The sequence below is a fragment of the Hemitrygon akajei genome, chromosome 3 (genome assembly GCF_048418815.1).
Source record: "Hemitrygon akajei chromosome 3, sHemAka1.3, whole genome shotgun sequence".
NCBI lineage: Eukaryota > Metazoa > Chordata > Chondrichthyes > Myliobatiformes > Dasyatidae > Hemitrygon > Hemitrygon akajei.
Genome location: NC_133126.1, coordinates 174,188,885 through 174,206,684, shown reverse-complemented (window position 1 = coordinate 174,206,684; position 17,800 = coordinate 174,188,885). Strand labels below are relative to the sequence as shown.

The following is a 17,800-nucleotide window of genomic DNA, read 5'->3' as shown; positions in this document are numbered from 1 at the left end:
GGTATTAGGAAATGAACCTGGTCAGGTGTCAGATCTCTCAGTGGGAGAGCATTTTGGAGATAGTGAATATAATTCTATCTCCTTTACCATAGCATTGGAGAGGGATAGGAACAGACAGGTTAGGAAAGCGTTTAATTAGAGAAAGGGGAAATATGAGGCTATCAGGCAGGAACTTGAAAGCATAAATTGAGAACAGATTTTCTCAATAATGTGGCAAATGTTCAGGGGATTTTTCCGTGGTGTTCTGCATAGGTACATTCCGGTGAGACGGAAAAGATGGTAGGGTACAGGAACCGTGGTGTACAAAGGCTATTGAAAATCTAGTCAAGAAGAAAAGAAAAGCTTATGAAAGGTTCAAAAATCTAGGTAATGATAGAGATCTGGAAGATTATAAGGCTAGCAGGAAGGAGTTTAAGAATGAAATTAGGTGAGTCAAAGGAGGCCATGAGAAGGCCTTGGTGGGCAGGATTAAGGAAAACCCCAAGGCATTCTACATGTTTGTGAAGAGCAAGAGGATAAGACATGAGAGAATAGGACCAATCAAGTGTGACAGTGGAAAAGTGTGTATGGAACCAGAAGAGATAGCAGAGGTACTTAATGAATACTTTGCTTCAGTATTCACTAAGGAGAAGGATCTTGGCAATTGTAGGGATGACTTGCAGTGGACTGAAAAGCTTGAGCATGTAGATATTAAGAAAGAGGGTGAGCTAGAGCTTTTGGAAACCATCAACTTGGATAAGTTACTAGGACCAGGCGAGATGTACCACAGACTACTGTGGGAGGCGAGGGAGGAGATTGCTGAGCCTTTGGCGATGATCTTTTCATCATCAATGGGGACGGGAGAGGTTCCAGAGGATTGGAGGGTTGTGAATGTTGTTCCCTTATTCAAGAAAGGAAGTAGAGATAGCCCAAGAAATTATAGATCAGTGAGTCTAACTTCAGTGGTTGGTAAGTTGATGGCGAAGATCCTGAGAGGCAGGATTTATGAACATTTGGAGAGGTATAATATGATTAGGAAAAATCACGAAGAAAAGGGGTTTACCAGAACAGATCCCTGAGGCACCCCACGGGTGACCGACCTCCATGCAGAATATAACCCATCTACACCCACTCTTTGCCTTCTGTGGGCTAGCCAGCTCTGGATCCACAAAGCAATGTTCCCTTGGATCCAATGATTCCTTACTTTCTCAATAAGCCTTGCATGGTGTACCTTATCAAATGCCTTGCTGAAATCCACATATACTACATCTATGGCTCTACCTTCATCAATATGTTTAGTCACATCCTCAAAAATTTGAATCAGTCTGGTAAGGCACGAACTGCCTTTGACAAAGCTGTGCTGGCTATTCCAAATCATGTTATGCCTCTCCAAATGTTCATAAATCCGGCCTTTCAGGATCTTCTCCATCTTAATCACTGAAGTAAGACTCACTGGTCTATAATTTCCTGGACTATCTCTACTCCCTTTCTTGAATAAGGGAACAACAACAGCAACCCTCTAATACTCCAGAACCTCTCCCTTCCTCATTGATGATGCAAAGATCATCACTAGAGGCTCAGGAATCTCCTCCCTCACTTCACACAGTAGCCTGGGGTAGATCCCCTCCGGTCCTGGTAAGTTATCCAACTTGATGCTTTCCAAAAGCTCCAGCACATCCTCTTGCTTAATATCTACATACTCAAGCTTTTCAGTCTGCTGCATGTTATCCCTACAATTGCCAAGATCCTTACCCATAGTGAATATTGAAGCAGTATTCATTAAGTACCTCAGCTGTTTCCTCCTGTTCCATACACACTTTTCCACTGTCACGCTTGATTGGTCCTATTCTCTCATTTCTTATCCTCTTGCTCTTCACATATGTGTAGAATGCATTGGGGTTTACCTTAATCCTTTCCACCTAGGCCTTCTCATGGCCCCTTCTGGCTCTCCGAACTTCATTCTAAAGCTTCTTCCTGCTAGGCTTATAATCCTCTAGATCTCTATCATTGCCTAGTTTTTTTGAACCTTCCATAAGCTCTTCTTTTCTTCTTGACTAAATTTACACCACAGTTCCTTTCCCTGTCTCATCGGAATGTACCTATGCAGAGCCCCACGCAAATATCCTCTGAACATTTGCCACACTTCTTCTGTACATTTCCCTGAGAACATCTGCTTCCAAGTTCCTGCCTGATAGCCTCATAGTTCCCCTTATTCCAATTAAACGTTTCCCTAACTTGTCTGTTCCTATCCCTCTCCAATGCTATGGTAAAGGAAATAGAATTGTGATCACTATCTCCAAAATGCTCTCCCACTGACAGACCTGGCACCTGACCAGGTTCATTTCCCAATATCAGATCAAGTACAGCCTCTCCTCTTGTAGGCTTATCTACATATTGTGTTAAGAAACCTTCCTGAACACACCTAACAAACTCCACCCCATCTAAACCCCTTGCTCTAGGGAGTGTTATGAGAGATGCAGGCTTGTACTGTGAGTTTTACTTTAAGCACCTGAGTGAGGTGGGTCTATGACGTCAGTCACAACCTGCTGAAGACTTAAAAACATACGGGGAGAGAGAGAGAGAGAGAGAGAGACTGGAAAAGCTGTTGGAACTTCAGTTTGTTGCTGTCATCGTAAGACTGGGAGTTCCATACTCTCCCAGGCCCAAAAGGTTGGGTTGATTATCGGCACGCAGTGCACAACGGACTTGTGACTGTTACTTCATATAATCTATATGTGTGGATTTGTTGGAGTATCCTGTGGTATCACTTTTGTTGGCCCTTACCTGGAATCGGAGTGTTATGTGGTAATCAGTTGAAGACGATATTCCTGTGATTGTCACCTGGTGATAGCTCTAAGTGGATTTCGGAATGACTCAATGGACAGGATGTTCAATGATTGTTATTTCGTTTTACCAGCATGGAACTTGTAATTCTTCATATCACCCTCTCTCTACGTACTTCTATATGGATTACAAATCTCTCTCCCATCATTTATTTCGTGGATTACTGCATCTTATTAACTTGCCATTTTAAGACTTTAATAACTGTTCCTAAGTTTGGAACACACACACATGCACACACACGCACACACACACACACACACACACACACACACATGCACGCGCACGCACGCACACGCACACACACACACACACACACACCAGTTAACTTTTGTTTATCTTGTTTAAATTACTATATTATAAGTAGATACTAATAAAATAAAGATAGTGGTTTTAACATTAAAACCTGACTCAGTGTGTAATCTCTCGCTGCTGGTACATTATGAAACCATAACAGGAGATACCAATCAATATTTGGGAAATTAAAATCTCCCACCACAACAACCCTGTTATTATGACACCTTTCCAGAATCTGTCTCCCTATCTGCTCCTCGCTGTCCCTGTTACTATTGGGTGGTCTATAACAAAACACCCAGTAGAGTTATTGACCCCTTCCTATTCCTAACTTCCACCCACTGAGACTCCATAGACAACCCCTCCATGACTTCCCCCTTTTCTGCAGCCGTGACACTATCTCTGAACAACAGTGCCACACCCCCAACTCTTTTGCCACCCTCTCTGTCCTTTCTGAAACATCTAAAGCCTGGCACTTGAAGTAGGCATTCCTGCCCCTGAGCCATCCAAGTCTCTGTAATGGCCTGAACATCATAGCTCCAAGTACTGATCCATGCTCCAAGCTTCCTCCACTTTATTCACAATACTCCTGGAATTAAAATAGACACATCTCAAACCATCTGTCTGAACACATCCCTTCTTTATCACCTGCCTGTCCTCCCTTTCGCACTGTCTCCAAGCTTTGTCTTGTTGTGAGCTAACCTCCCTTTCCTCCATCACTTCAGTTCAGTTCCCACCCCCCAGCAATTCTAGTTTAAGCTCTCCCCAGTAGCCTTAGCAAACCTCACCGTCAGGATATTGGTCCCCCTCAGATTCAAGTGCAACCCGTCCTTTTTGTACAGGTCACACCTGCCCGAAAAGAGGTCCCAATGATCCAGTAATCTGAATCCATGCCCCCTGCTCCAAACCCTCAGCCACGCATTTATCCTCCACCTCATTCTATTCCTATACTCACTGTCACGTGGCACAGGCAGTAATCCCAAGATTACTACCTCTGAAGTCCTGCTCCTCAACTTCCTTCCTAACTTCCTGTAGTCTGTTTTCAGGACCTCCTCCTTTTTCCTATCCATGTCATTGGTACTAATATGTACCACGGCCTCTGGCTGTTCTCCTTCCCACTTCAAGATATCGTGGATGCGATCAGAAACATCCTGGACTCCGGCACCTGGGAGGCAAGCTACCATCCGCATTTCTTTCCTGCGTCCACAGAAACACCTGTCTGAACCCCTAACTATAGAGTCCCCTATCACTACTGCCTTCCTCTCCTTTTCCTTACCCTTCTGAGCCACAGGGCTAGACTCTGTGCCAGAGGCACGGCCAATGTTGCTTCCCCCAGGTAGACCGTCCTCCCCCAACAGTACTCAAACAGGAGCACTTATTGTTAAGGGGTATAGCCACTTGGGTACTCTCTAGCATCTGCTTCTTGCCCTCCCCTCTCCTGTTACCCACTTACCTGTCTCCCAAGGACCCGGAGTGACTCCTGCCTATAACTCCTATCTTCTCACTTTCTCTGACCAGACAAAGGTCATCGAGCTGCATCTCCAGTTCCCTAACATGGTCCCTAAGGAGCTGCAGTTCAACGCTTCTGGTGCAGATGTGGTCATCTGGAAGGCTGGGAGTCTTGCTGGGAGCACAGAAAACCAGTCTCACACACATACCTTCTGTCTGTATTCTACACAGGTAACCTACCTCGCCTCGACCCTTAATCGCCGAAGCCCCATTGAGCCAAAGCCTTCCTACTCTGTCTCCCTCTACTCCGATGCCCACTGTATAAATCTGTCTTCTTTATAAACTCTTCTCGCTGTTCTTACTGGCTGACCTCCACGTGCTAGCGCAGTCGTGCCCCATTCAAACCGCTGAAGAAATATGAAAATAGGCTGGCCAATAATATTAAAGAGGATACCTAAGTTTTTTCAGATACACAAAGTATAAAAGGGAGGCACGGATGAATATTGAACCACTGGAAAACAATGCTGGAGAGGTAGTAATGAGAGACAATGAAATGGCAGACAAAGTGAATCAGTACTTTGCATCAGTCTTCACTATGGAAGACACAAGCAGTATGCTGGAAGTACAAGAGTGTCATGAAGTGTGTGACGTTGCCATTACTTGAGGGAAGGTTCTTGGGAAACAAAGGTCTAAAGGTAGATAAGTCACTTGGACTAGGAGGTGTATACACCAGTGTTCTGAAAGGGTTGGCTGAAGAGATTGTGGAGGCATTCGTAATGATTTTTCAAGAATAACAGATTCTGAAATTGTTCAGGAAGACTGGAAAATTGCAAATGTCACTCCACTCTTCAAGAAGGAAGTGAGGCAGAAGAAGGGGAACTATAGGCCAGTTAGTCTGGTTGGGAAAGCGTTGGAGTCGATTGTTAAGGATGTGTTTTGGGCTACTTAGGGGCATGTGATAAAATAGGCCATTGTCAGCATGGATTCCTTAAGGGCAAATCTTGCCTGACAGATCTGTAGGAATCCTTTGAAGAATTTCTGGTTGGCTGCCAGTGATTAGTAGTGTTCCACAGTCATATGCCAATGGCATGGGTCATGGAATCAATGGCTTTGTTGCAAAATTTGCAGACAATACGAAAATGGGTGGAAAGGCAAGTACAGAATGACTTAGACAGATTAGGAGAATGGGCAAAGAAGTGACAGATAAATAGTGTTGGGAAGTGTATGGCCATGCACTTCAGGAGAAGAAATAAAAGGGTTAACTATTTTCTAAATGGAGAAAATATACAAAAATCTGAGATGCAAAGGGACTTGATGGTCCTCATTTAGGATTCCCTAAAGGTTAATTTACAGTTTGAGTCATAGTGAAGAAGGCAAATGTGATGTCAACATTCATTTCTCTTTTTTTATTGGTTTTTTAATGCATTTTCTACAACACTACAAATAAGAAAAAACCCCAAACCAAAATAAAAAAATTAATAAATTGCAAAAATAAACATACAATAATAATATAATACAAAAAAGATAATTGAGAAAGCACCCAAATTGAAGTCATGTAAGGTTAGTATCCTCCCCAAGCCCCACAACAACAAAAAAACTCCAGACCAACCACAACACAATATAGAGAATATAAATCAGGACATTCAAACCCCCAAAACTGTAAATACACTTGAAAACAGAAGATAATAATGCCTACTACCAAAAAAAAAGAGCTGAAAGTAAGGGACTGAAAAAAAAACCTTAATTAAGAGGAAGGTTATGAAAGTACTCAATAAAAGCTCCCCAGACCTTATGAAACTTTATATCCGAATTAAAAATTGAATAATGAATTTTTTCAAGGTCTAAACAGGACATAATATCATTAAGCCATTGAGCATGCGTGGGCGGGGCAACATCTCTCCATCTAAGGAGGATTAAACGTCTAGCCAGGAGAGAAGCAAAAGATAATATTCGACACTTAGTCGAACTCAAACGTATATCTGTATCACCCAAAAAACCAAACAGAGCAATTAAAGGGTTAGGTTCTAAGTGGTGATTCAGAATACAGGATAAAGTTATAAAAACATCCTTCCAAAATTTCTCTAAGCTAGGACAGGACCAGTACATGTGAATAAGAGAAGCCTCGCCCCTTTTGCATTTATCACAAAGAGGACTAATATTAGGGTAAAATCGAGATAATTGAAATGTCAAAATGTCATCCCAGATTGTCTGGGATGCCATGAAAGCATATTTGAGGGGTCAAATAATCTCCTATACAGCAAATCTTAATAGAAAGTCCCATATAGATCGATTAGACCTAATTAATCAGACTAAAGAATAAGATCAATTGTATGCTCAAACTAAGAATCCTGAATTATATAAGAAGCATGTAGAACTTCAAACTAAATTTAATCTTCTGTCTACTCAACCTGTTGAACACCAACTTCTTGAAAGTAAGAGTCGCTTTTATATTCATGGTGACAAATCTGGTAAATTTCTAGTTAATCAGCTGAGGCATTCTAAAGCTAAACAACATATTACAAAGATCCGGAAGGAGAATGGGATTTTACATCGGATCACTTAGAAATCAATGACGGATTTAAAAATTTTTACTCTCGGCTTTATTCCTCTGAATCTCTGAATGAGAATATTTCTGTTGATTTTTTCTTAAATAATCTGAATATTCCTTCGCTTCCATCTGATTTTAAAGCCAAACTTAATGAGCCTATATCATCAGAAGAAATATCTTTTGCAATTTCTGCATTGTCTTCAGGAAAATCTCCTGGACCTGATGGGTTCCCCGTAGAATTTTATAAATCATTCTCTTCACTTCTTTCTCCTCAGTTACTCTCAGTACTATCTGACTCGTTTAATTATGGTAAATTGCCACCCTCTTTTAATGAGGCATCTATTATTCTTTTATTAAAAAAGGGTAAAGACCCAACAGAGTGTTCCTCGTACAGGCCAATTTCTTTGCTTAATGTTGATGTTAAAATCTTGGCCAAAGTTTTGGTTCATAGATTAGAAACTGTTATTCCCTCTATTATTTCTGATGATCAAACTGGTTTTATTAAAAACCGTCTTCCTTTTTTTAACATTCGGCGTTTATTTAACATTTTATATTCACCTTCAACTGGGATTCCTGAATGCGTTATTTCTCTTGATGCGGAGAAAGCATTTGATCGTATAGAGTGGAACTACCTCTTTGCAGTTTTAGAAAAATTTGACCTTGGTCAAAGTTTTATCTCTTGGATCAAATTGCTGTAACATTCATTTCAAGAGGACTACAATATAAAAGCAAGGATGTAATTTTGAGGCTTTATACAACACTGCTGAGGCCTCATTTGGAGTGTTTTGATCAGTTTTGGGCACCCTAGAAAGGATGTGCTGCCATTGGAAAGTGTTCAGAGGAGGTTCACGAAAATAATACCAAGTTTAAAACGCTTGTCGTGTAAAGACATTTTGATAGTGGTGTAACAGTGGTCCGGTGTGTTGGCTGCTCTGGTACTACAAGTAATTTGTTGGATGATCAGAGCAAGAGGTTCAACTTGCAGAAGGGCAAATATTTTGGATGTTATGGGCCCATGGGAGATTGCAGAGGAAGACAGAGCTGAGGCATGGAGTGATTTGGTATTAAGATGAGACTTTTAGTATTGAATTATTTAACCAGGAGTCTATGTAGGTCACCAAAGTTCAAAGTTCAGAAGAAACTTACTATCACAGTTCATGTATGTCACCATATACTACCCTGTGATTCATTTTCTTGTGGGCATTCGCAGTAGAACAAAGAAACACTATAAAATCAATGAAAAACCGCACACAACAAAGACGGATAAACCAAATGCGAAAGACAACAAAGCATAGAAATCCAAACAAAATAATAATAATAATAAGAAGAAGAAGAAGAAGAAGAAATAAATAAGAAATAAATATCAAGAATGTGAGTTGTAAAGTGAGTCCATTGTTTGTGGAAGCAGTTCAGTGTTGGGATATCCTCTCTGGTTGAAAGGTGATATATGTTCCTGAACCTGATTTGGGGTTTGAGGCCCTTCTACCAACATCAAAAAGGGGCTAAATTGTTATTGGTTTTGCTTTTTCAATCATTTCTTTTCCCCTGCACAATCAAATCTTTCTTTCCCTCACCTTTATTTCTCTTTAAGTTGATTTAACATTAAATTCAGCCATTGTCATTTCTGCAGTATTTCCTGTTAACTTTACAAACCATCAGTCTGATTGGTTAAGGAGAAGCTCGCCTTCTTTGTCTCACCACAATATTAAAGCTGATATTTTCAGCAGCACGTCCTTCAAATCAATTGAAAGCCTAAACTTGCAGTGGTGTGTACAAATAATGACAGCCTCTTTTAGAATGCTCAAATTGTGGTTCATTACATAACCACATCTACTACACTGATAGAGTTTTATTTGACTGCATAGGGAAGATGGTTGATTTAGGGCTCTCTTTGCTAATTGAAATTAACACGATTAGTAATTTATCTTTTGCCTTTTATATCCTGTTTCAGGAGAGTTCCGCCAACAATTTGCATCCCAACTATTCGATAGCTTGCAAGCTGATCAGGGGCTTAAGAAAGATTGAGGGTTCCCAGGTGAAATAGATAAATGTTATAAAGAGCATTGAACATTACAGCACAGTACTGGCCCTTTGGCCCAAAATGTGCAGACTTTTAACCTACTCTAAGATCATTCTAACCCTTCCTTGCTACACAGCCTTTCGTTTTATTTTTATCATCCATATCTAAGAGTTTCTTAAATGTTTCTAAGTATCTGCCTCTATTACCACATCTGGCAGCGCATGCCATACACCAACTACACTTTATGTAAAAAAAAACTTACCTCTGACATCCCCACCTATACTTTCATCCAATCACATTAAAATAATGCCCTTTCATATTAACTATTTCCACCCTGGAAAAATAGCGCTGGCTGCCCATTTGATCTTTGCCTCTTATCATCTTTACTCCTCTGTCAAGTCACTTCTCACCTTCTGTTTCTGAAACGTTAGGTTTATCACTTTTAGTGAAACAGGTTACAGGAAGCTTTGTGCTAAAATGGAAAATAATGAGCAAGCAGTACATTGATGATGTAGTTTGAGTGTCGGTGGTGCAACAGAGCAATGGAGTAATGGATAAGATCAGCACAAGTTGTGGGACTTGAAGCGGGGTTGTCTGGGAAACGTACACAATGAAAAATTGCATTTGTGGCATGCCATATTACTGTTTGATCAAACAATCCCAGGAGGTTTCAAGGAAGAGATTCAAGGTAGAATTGTTCTCACAAATCCAGGTGATGCGTATTTATGCTCTTTTTAAAGAAGTGACTTGAGGTAAAATAAGACAAAGAAATAGGAAGTTCATGTCAGTCACCAAGAGCATAACACCGCTTAAGGCTTAATCGAGTATGGACCTGTAATGTGTGGAGTGAAATTAAAAAAGACCTTACAGAAGGCATGAAAACATATTGTAATTAAAATCAAAGAAAATCCAGAAATGTTTTATGAATGTGTAAGGAGTAATAAACTAACTAGGAAAGTTTCGGGCCTATTAGAAACCAAAAAGGTGACCACAGTAAAAGTGTAACGTATGCTTGAGGTTGTTCATAAACAGCTTCCAGGCATCTTTACAAAGAAGTGTGATTTGTGTGATGTTGCAGTTAAGGTGAAAAGGTGTGATGGGGTAAAGAGAAAAAAAGTAATTTATATGACACATAGTAATTCCTGGTTATGATGGCGCTACTGAACATGGGCGACAGCTTACTGAGGTTTTCAAAGCACGAAATTTGACTAAATACTCTATGAATAGGACTTTTTATATGGAAAGTTGTGGTAAACAATCACCACAAACAATAAAGAAGCGAGCGAAGGCAAGGCTGATCCGGGGGTCAAGGTGTGCGGTTCTGAGACAGAGTCGGGAGCGAGGTCAGGGCATGCTTCAGGAGAAGTTGGCACTTCGGCGACAAGGTTGGAGCGAGCAGAGTGGAGAAAAGGTGGTGTGGAGTTGTTCCAGAGCCCGTCCACCTAAACCCGGAGTGAGGTTTGATCCTTCGAAGCACCGCGACGATTTGGAAAGGTCGAGTACAGGCAGAAGCAGCGTATCACTGCTGTGGGGTCCAGATCCTGGTGTTTTGACCATTTAAATGCCGGGCTAGATGAACTGGAAAGGCAGGGAGTTGGGATTGGAGGCGAGGGGCGCGCTGGTTCTGCTCTGCGACGTGGACACTGCTCTCTTCGGTGCTGAGGCTGTGAGACTGCTCCAGCTGCTGCGCGCTTTGTGTCTGCAAACATTGCAGCGATTTGCCCCCCTATATGATGAACTGAGACCAAGGGCCTACTCCAGCTGTACTGGGGTCTATGGACTCTATTTGGTTCAGAATACCGTTGTTAACTTCTATTGTTTGCATGATTTGTGTTTCTCCCTCTTTCTCTGAACATTGGGTGTAGGTTTCTTTTTTAATTGGGTTCTTTTGGAAAATCCCCAAAAACAAAAATCATGCAAACTACTGCCCCATGTTTATTTAACCTTTAGCACAAAAAAAACACACATTGGAAATACCCGTGTTTTTCACATTTCAATGTTATACAATTTTCTCCTTACTCTCTCGCCAGTTCATGAATTCTCAAAGATAATGCAGATAACCAACTTGTTTTTCTTCTAATTGCATTACAATTCATTTTCAGCTGATTCTACATAAAAAAATCATTTTAAAGCAGTTCTGTCAACAATTGCATAGAGTAAAACAACCATGAAAAGTACTTTTTTAATGTAGAATGGTGTGTTTTTTTGTGCCAAAGTTTAAACATGGGGCAGTAGTGTGCATGATTTTTATTTTTGGGGATCTGATTCTCTGATTTGTCTAATATTGAAACTGGAGAGTGACTTCTAGTTTTTTATGGTGGTATTATTTAAGTTTTCAGGGTAGGTAGTTCAGCTGTAAAATGATTGCACGGCGTCTGATGGAAAAATTCAGTTCCAATGTACAGGGTTATTCAGATGCCTTGAGTAAGCAGATGGTTGACTGTATCCTCTGGCTATAGTGCAGCAGTGGAATATCTAATTTTGATCTCTAACATACCGAATATACAGTTAAAATATTTATAATTATTTCTTTTATTCTAATATGGACTGAAAACTAGATTTTAACCTGATTGGAAAAACCTTCCTTTATTCCACTCTGAATCTCCCTCTGGTCAAAGACACTTCTGCTAAGAGATAGATTTCTCATTCTTTGCCCTATCTACACTTCTTATAATTTTGTATACCTCAACTTTCTCTGCTCCAAGGAAAACAAATTCTAATCTCTGAAATTCAGAGTGAATCTCCAAGACATCTAATATTTCCTTTTCAATGGTAATATTTTCTTTTCACTGATAATTTGTTCTGAGATTCCACTACTCCCAACTCTGATTTTTCTTACTACAATGTCCTTCCGCATAGTGAATTCATTTAAACCCTCACTAACGAGGTCTTGCCCCCTATTGCCCTATTGTTCATGAAGATGACTCACAGCCACCTCAAGAGCAGTCATTGACAGCTTTGCCTATGACATCTCCATTACATGACTGAATAAAAGAAAATGCACAGCAACCATTATATCCGCCATCTAGCTAATAAAAGCATTCTCTCAGCGAGGAACACTTTGAGAAGTCCTTATTTGATTAAATTTGCCTTGTAGTTGCAATAATTTTATTTTTGTTATTTAAAACAGAATGAAGGCAAAAGAATTGTCATCACTGGGTGTGACACTGGATTTGGATTTTCACTGGCCCAGCACCTGCACAAAAAAGGATTCAGAAATTTTGCAGTGTGGCTATTAAAGGTACAGATGATACTTACTGCTTCTTTATTTAAAGAGCAAACACGAGGAAATCTGCAGATGCTGGAAATTCAAACAACAACACACACAAAATGCTGGTGGAACACAGCAGGCCAGGCAGCATCTATAGGGAGAAGCGCTGTCAACGTTTCGGGCCGAGACCCTTCATTAGGACTAACCGAAAGGAAAGATAGTAAGAGATTTGAAAGTAGTGGGGGGAGGGGGAAATGCGAAATGATAGGAGTAGACCTGCTGCCTGGCCTGCTGTGTTCCACCAGCATTTTGTGTGTGTTGTTGTTTGCTTCTTTATTGCTCAAGATTCAGAAGCTAATTTTAAATCAAAGAGAATTTTTGTTGTAAAAGTTATTATTTAAAAATATTTGACATAGAACAGGAAAAATAATCTTTTATGTTATATTAACCACCAGCAAAATAATCAAATATACTTATAATGTGTCCAAAATACTAATTTGATCTATGCTTAGATATCGATTCAGAAGTGTGGTACCCTGGTTTAAGACCATGCTTTATTTCATTAATATTGCTATGCTGTTGGGCATTTTATTTTCTGCATATTTTTTCAAAATGCATATCTATATTTTTTAAAAAGTGTACCTTTAATTACATTATACAATTGGGTATTTTATTTTTTGCCTCTTTAAAATAATAAATTCAGTTGATAAGTTAGGCTTGTTGAATTAGCCAGTAGGTTTTGTCTTGTTAACATTTTTTCTAGAGGGAGCACAAGAAAAGTGGGGTAGCCATTTTTTTCTCAAGGGAGCATGGGATCGAAGGAATTTTGGGAAATGGGCAATGAACATGGCGGAAAAACATAGCGAAATGCTCATAGAACCAAATTTGTATGGACAGATATAGATGTCTGAAAAGCCTCATGCAAACTATTTCTTCACGAAGAATGTGCAGATAACTTCCAATTGGGCAATTAGCACACAACATTGGAGAAAGTACAACACCTTTATCCTTGGAAATTGCGTGGATATCTTTAGTCCTTTGACTGATTTTTCAGCGCAGAAACGTTTTGGTACCGTAAATAAACAAAGTGAAGAAAAGTGGATTGATTACTCAAAAATTATCTCCACTGATTATGTGAACACTATCGACTAATATCAATATATATATTTATGTTTAGGGCTTTATCTTTATTTTGTATTATATGGTATTATTTTGTTATAGTTCAAAATATTTTGCAATACAACTTCAATCTAAGCTTATACTGGTGTGAGGTGAGGTGAATTATTGCTTACTGGCGTACAGTGAATTGGTATGGGTGTGTCAGTGCTCATGCAGGTAATTCTCTCAATTTCCCTTAGAAGGAGCATTTAAACTTTTATCTTTTGTGTTTATCAGAATCATATTTACCTAGTCATGTTTTTGTTATTGAAAATGGCCTTTTCATTGTTATTCCCGTGTTTTGTAGAGTTATGTTGCTGTTAGTTTGTATTCACAGTAATAGCTAGCTCATTACGAGCCAACAGTGAGTGGGTTACTCAAGTATGTAAATGCAGATATTGGAAAGGGCAGCTTGGCCGTGAAATGTTCAGTTGCATAATATTCAATTCACATGTTAAACAGCGCTGGAAGGAAACCACCACTCATTGACTCTAACTCTCAGAGGATTTAACACATTCTACACAGAGAATGAAGGTTGAGTAAAATATTTGAAACCAATAGAATTTCTTCAGGAATATGATCAACAGGTCTGCAAAGTAATTCATATTTTTGCTAGGATCTTGCTATCCAGATCTGCTTTCAGAATACTCCATAAGAATAAATTTGATTGAACTGCCAAAATCGCAATAAATATTTAATCAACTAGCTGCTTGGAAGTTGGAAATAACTGTGAACATACCACAGGAATGCCCAGACCTAATATCCATATTTACATATTTTTAAATTGCTAGTTTAGGCTTGAGTCAAAAATGTATTTTGGTTAAACTCTTTCAGTGCTTACATTCAGTTACTTTTGGTAATATTTGGTCGGAGTGGATTTTCGTCTTGTCAGTCCAACCTGGATACCCTCACCTTGCTATTGTGCTGAAAATAATGTGAGCATGAAGAGCCCAACCTGTGACAAATCTTGAATGCCAGTGGTGATTCATGAATGTAGAAAATCCAGTGACTGTGCTGAAGGTGAATTAATTGCTAACTTGCTCACAAACTGTGACTTCCTGCTTTCAGGATAAAGGTGACGAAGGATCTTAGAAGCTGGAGGAATGAAGAGCGATCGGGTGGTCGTGATTCAGTTAGACGTTTGCAAAGATGAGGACGTGGAGAGAGCAGTAGAATTTGTGAAAGAACAAATGATGCATTCAGAAAATGGTTAGTTACTTCTAATGAATTCTCAATAAAAATCGAGTGTACACACAATTGGAGTAAAGTGATGAAATTACATAATTTTTAGAAACCTTTTGTGGTTAGAAGTTTATTCAATCCACGTCTATTAGATTAAGCAGTATTGAGGTTTGCGCTTAGCATAAATGGCGTTTGATGGCTCTGGGCCTGTATACACTAGAATTCAGTAGAATGAGGGGTGACCTCGAATGGTGAAAGGTGAATATGGAGAGGATGTTTCTGATGGTGGAAAAGTCTAAGACCAGAGGGCACACACTCAGAATAGGGCGTTGCTCATTTAGAACAGCGATGAGGAAGAATTTCTTTAGCCAGAAGGTGGTAGAATTTGGGGAATTCTTTGCCACAGGCAGTTGTGGAAGCCAAGTCTTTATGGATATTCAAGGCAGAGGTTGATAGATTCTTGATTGGTCAGAGCATGAAGGGATACGGGAAGAAGGCAGGAGATTGGGGCTCAGAGGAAAATTGGATCAGCCATAACGAAATGGCAGAGCAGACTCGATGGACCAAATGGCCTAATTTTGCTCCTGTATCTTATGATGTTATTAATTATGGTGCAGACTGACACTTAAAAAGAATCTGCATTTACTTAAAATACTGCACTCTCTGATATATCTTACAGAAAATTGTACTGAATAAATACCTTAAATTCCCATCAATTTAACTTGATTCCCACTTGAGAAGGTTAAGGATGAGGGAGTTAGTGTGTTTATACAGTATTTCACGTGTAGTAATTAAATGGAACTGTGTTTATGCTTATTGCAGAGCAGTGAATCACTTCTGTGATTCAAGTTGATGACAGTGTGTTCTTGTGTTCTAGAGATTATTTCTGGAGTGTGATTACAACATAATATTGGTTTGGAGTATCAAAACTGCCTCGTTTGGGGACATAATACTGTCTAGTGGAAAGAGAAACCTGTCACAGCACGGAAGTTGCAGTAGGGTCTTTGCACCCCTACAAGCGGGCTGCACAGCAGTTTGGCAATTGCACTTGTGAATATGCATTTTCCAGCTAACTGCTGTTCCATTATGGTTCATTATGGCGCTATTTAACTTCTTTCTTCTCTTTGTAGTACCGTCGAGACTTGAGCAAGCACAACAACGTCATGCTCCTGCTTACTTTCGTCCTTGTCTGATTTCAACTGATGCCGGAATGGAGTGGTATTCGTTTAGTATTTAGATATTGTTTTCAGCTGCAAACGTGCCACTTTACTTTCAGTTTGAGAGTTCTCGGTAACAACCCCGTTGGCCTAGTGTTTATTGTTTTCCTTCCCCTTAAAATTTTGCAAAGTTTGCATTAAAGACAGTGAACTGTTAACTTAGCACATTGTGTGTGTGTGTGTCTCTCTCTCCATAGTTGGGCTGTATCTGAATGTTCTGACAGCAAGTCTTGACCAGTGAAATGGACGCAGCAGTGAGAGAACAGCTGAACTTGGCCCTGAGCTTCATTGGCCAGGTAGGGGGACAAGTGATTGAATCTGTTCTGGGCGAAGATACCAAGGCAATGTGGCAGATAATCTCATACCAAAGAGCCAGTCTCATCCAGAGGAACAAGTATTATTCCTCTCAGCAACTGTCCAGCAGCTGGAGTCAGGTGTCTGTGATTTCTGCTGTCACAGCCGCAGTCCATGAACTTACAGCAAACAGCCATTAGTGTTCTCACCAATACAACTCAGCAGCCTCTGATCTCATCAGTCCCACTCCAGGTATCCCGCACATCGTGCTTTTCTGCTGCCACGACAGCCCCTGCCAGTAATGTTCCCACTTCCGCGTCCAAACCAGTAATTACTTCCACATCTGTACAAGGATCGAGTATTCCCCCATCTGGTGACTCCAGTGGCTGCAGTTTTTTATTACTCACTGTGAGCTGACTTTACTGGCCCAGCCTTGTCTCTTAGGTGATGATGCACGAACACTGGCGTACGTGGTGAATCTCCGAGATGGACCTCCACTCAGCCTGTTCAATGCTGTACCGGAGCCAGGATACTCTACAGCCCAGTCGTTTTGCCGTATTGTTGCTGAGTTAAGGAGAGTTTTCTGACCTTCCAGTACGGGGTCAGGAGGCTGCCCACCAGCTCTTGGACCTGTGCCATGGCAGAGGGATGGTGAGAGCCTATGCGGTCAAATTCTGCACACTTGCATCAAGACGGGATAGAATGAGAGATCCCTCATCACTGCCTGCCAGCATGGACTGGGCGCAGGCGTCCAGCATGAGACTCCTGTCTATAATGAGCACGATAGTCTGGATGACCTGATTAATCTGGCTGTTCAAGTGGACAACCAGGTAATTGCGTGGTGCAAGGAAAGACTGTCTCATGCTTCCTACTCACTGTAAGTCTTTGCCCTCTTCCTCATCAGCCAGCACCCAGTCTGCAGAGGAGTCTATGCAAGGGGGTGCATGCACCTGTCTCAAGAAGAATGAGATTGGTGCAAGAGAACAGGTTCCTGCCTCTGTTGTGGTGATCCAGAACATTTCTAGGCATCATCTCAAAAGTGTACAGTAAAGGAGGGAGGGAAATCCTCATGGGTTGTTTTCCCCTGCCATCGGCTTCCCCTAATTTGGTAATGCTCCTAGCTTTCTTGTCATGGGGGTCTCAGACTGAAGAATTTAAGACATGTTTTGACACCAGTGCTGCCAGGAATCTTATGAACGTCCCTCTGGCTCAAGGATGGGGAGTTACGACTCAGGAATTAAGAGAAACGATCAACGTCAAGGCCCTGGACGGTCAACCTCAGGGCATCGGCTGGATCCACCTTTCCACCGAACCCCCCGAACTTCTGCTCAAAGGCAACCATAGGGAACAACGATCCTTCTATCTGGTTGATTCCCCTGAACTGCCACTGGTGCTTGGTCTCCCCTGGTTATCCCAACATAACCCAAGGATTGATTGGTCCCTTAAAGCACTCCACAAGTGGGGACCAGCATGCCTGTCTACCTGTCTGGGTCCAACTTAAGCTCAATTCTGTGAAGCCCCTCCTGTGTCAGCAAAAGATATGGACCTCTCTGGGATTTTGGAATATGCTAATCTTCCTGAAGTCTTCAGACAAAAAAGAAAGCCAC

General features: G+C 40.8%; 1 pseudogene; it reads left to right on the top strand.

The window, feature by feature from the left end:
* The window catches only part of LOC140725648 (D-beta-hydroxybutyrate dehydrogenase, mitochondrial-like), a 47,129-nt pseudogene that overhangs the window by 12,944 nt on the left and 16,385 nt on the right, over positions 1–17,800 (top strand).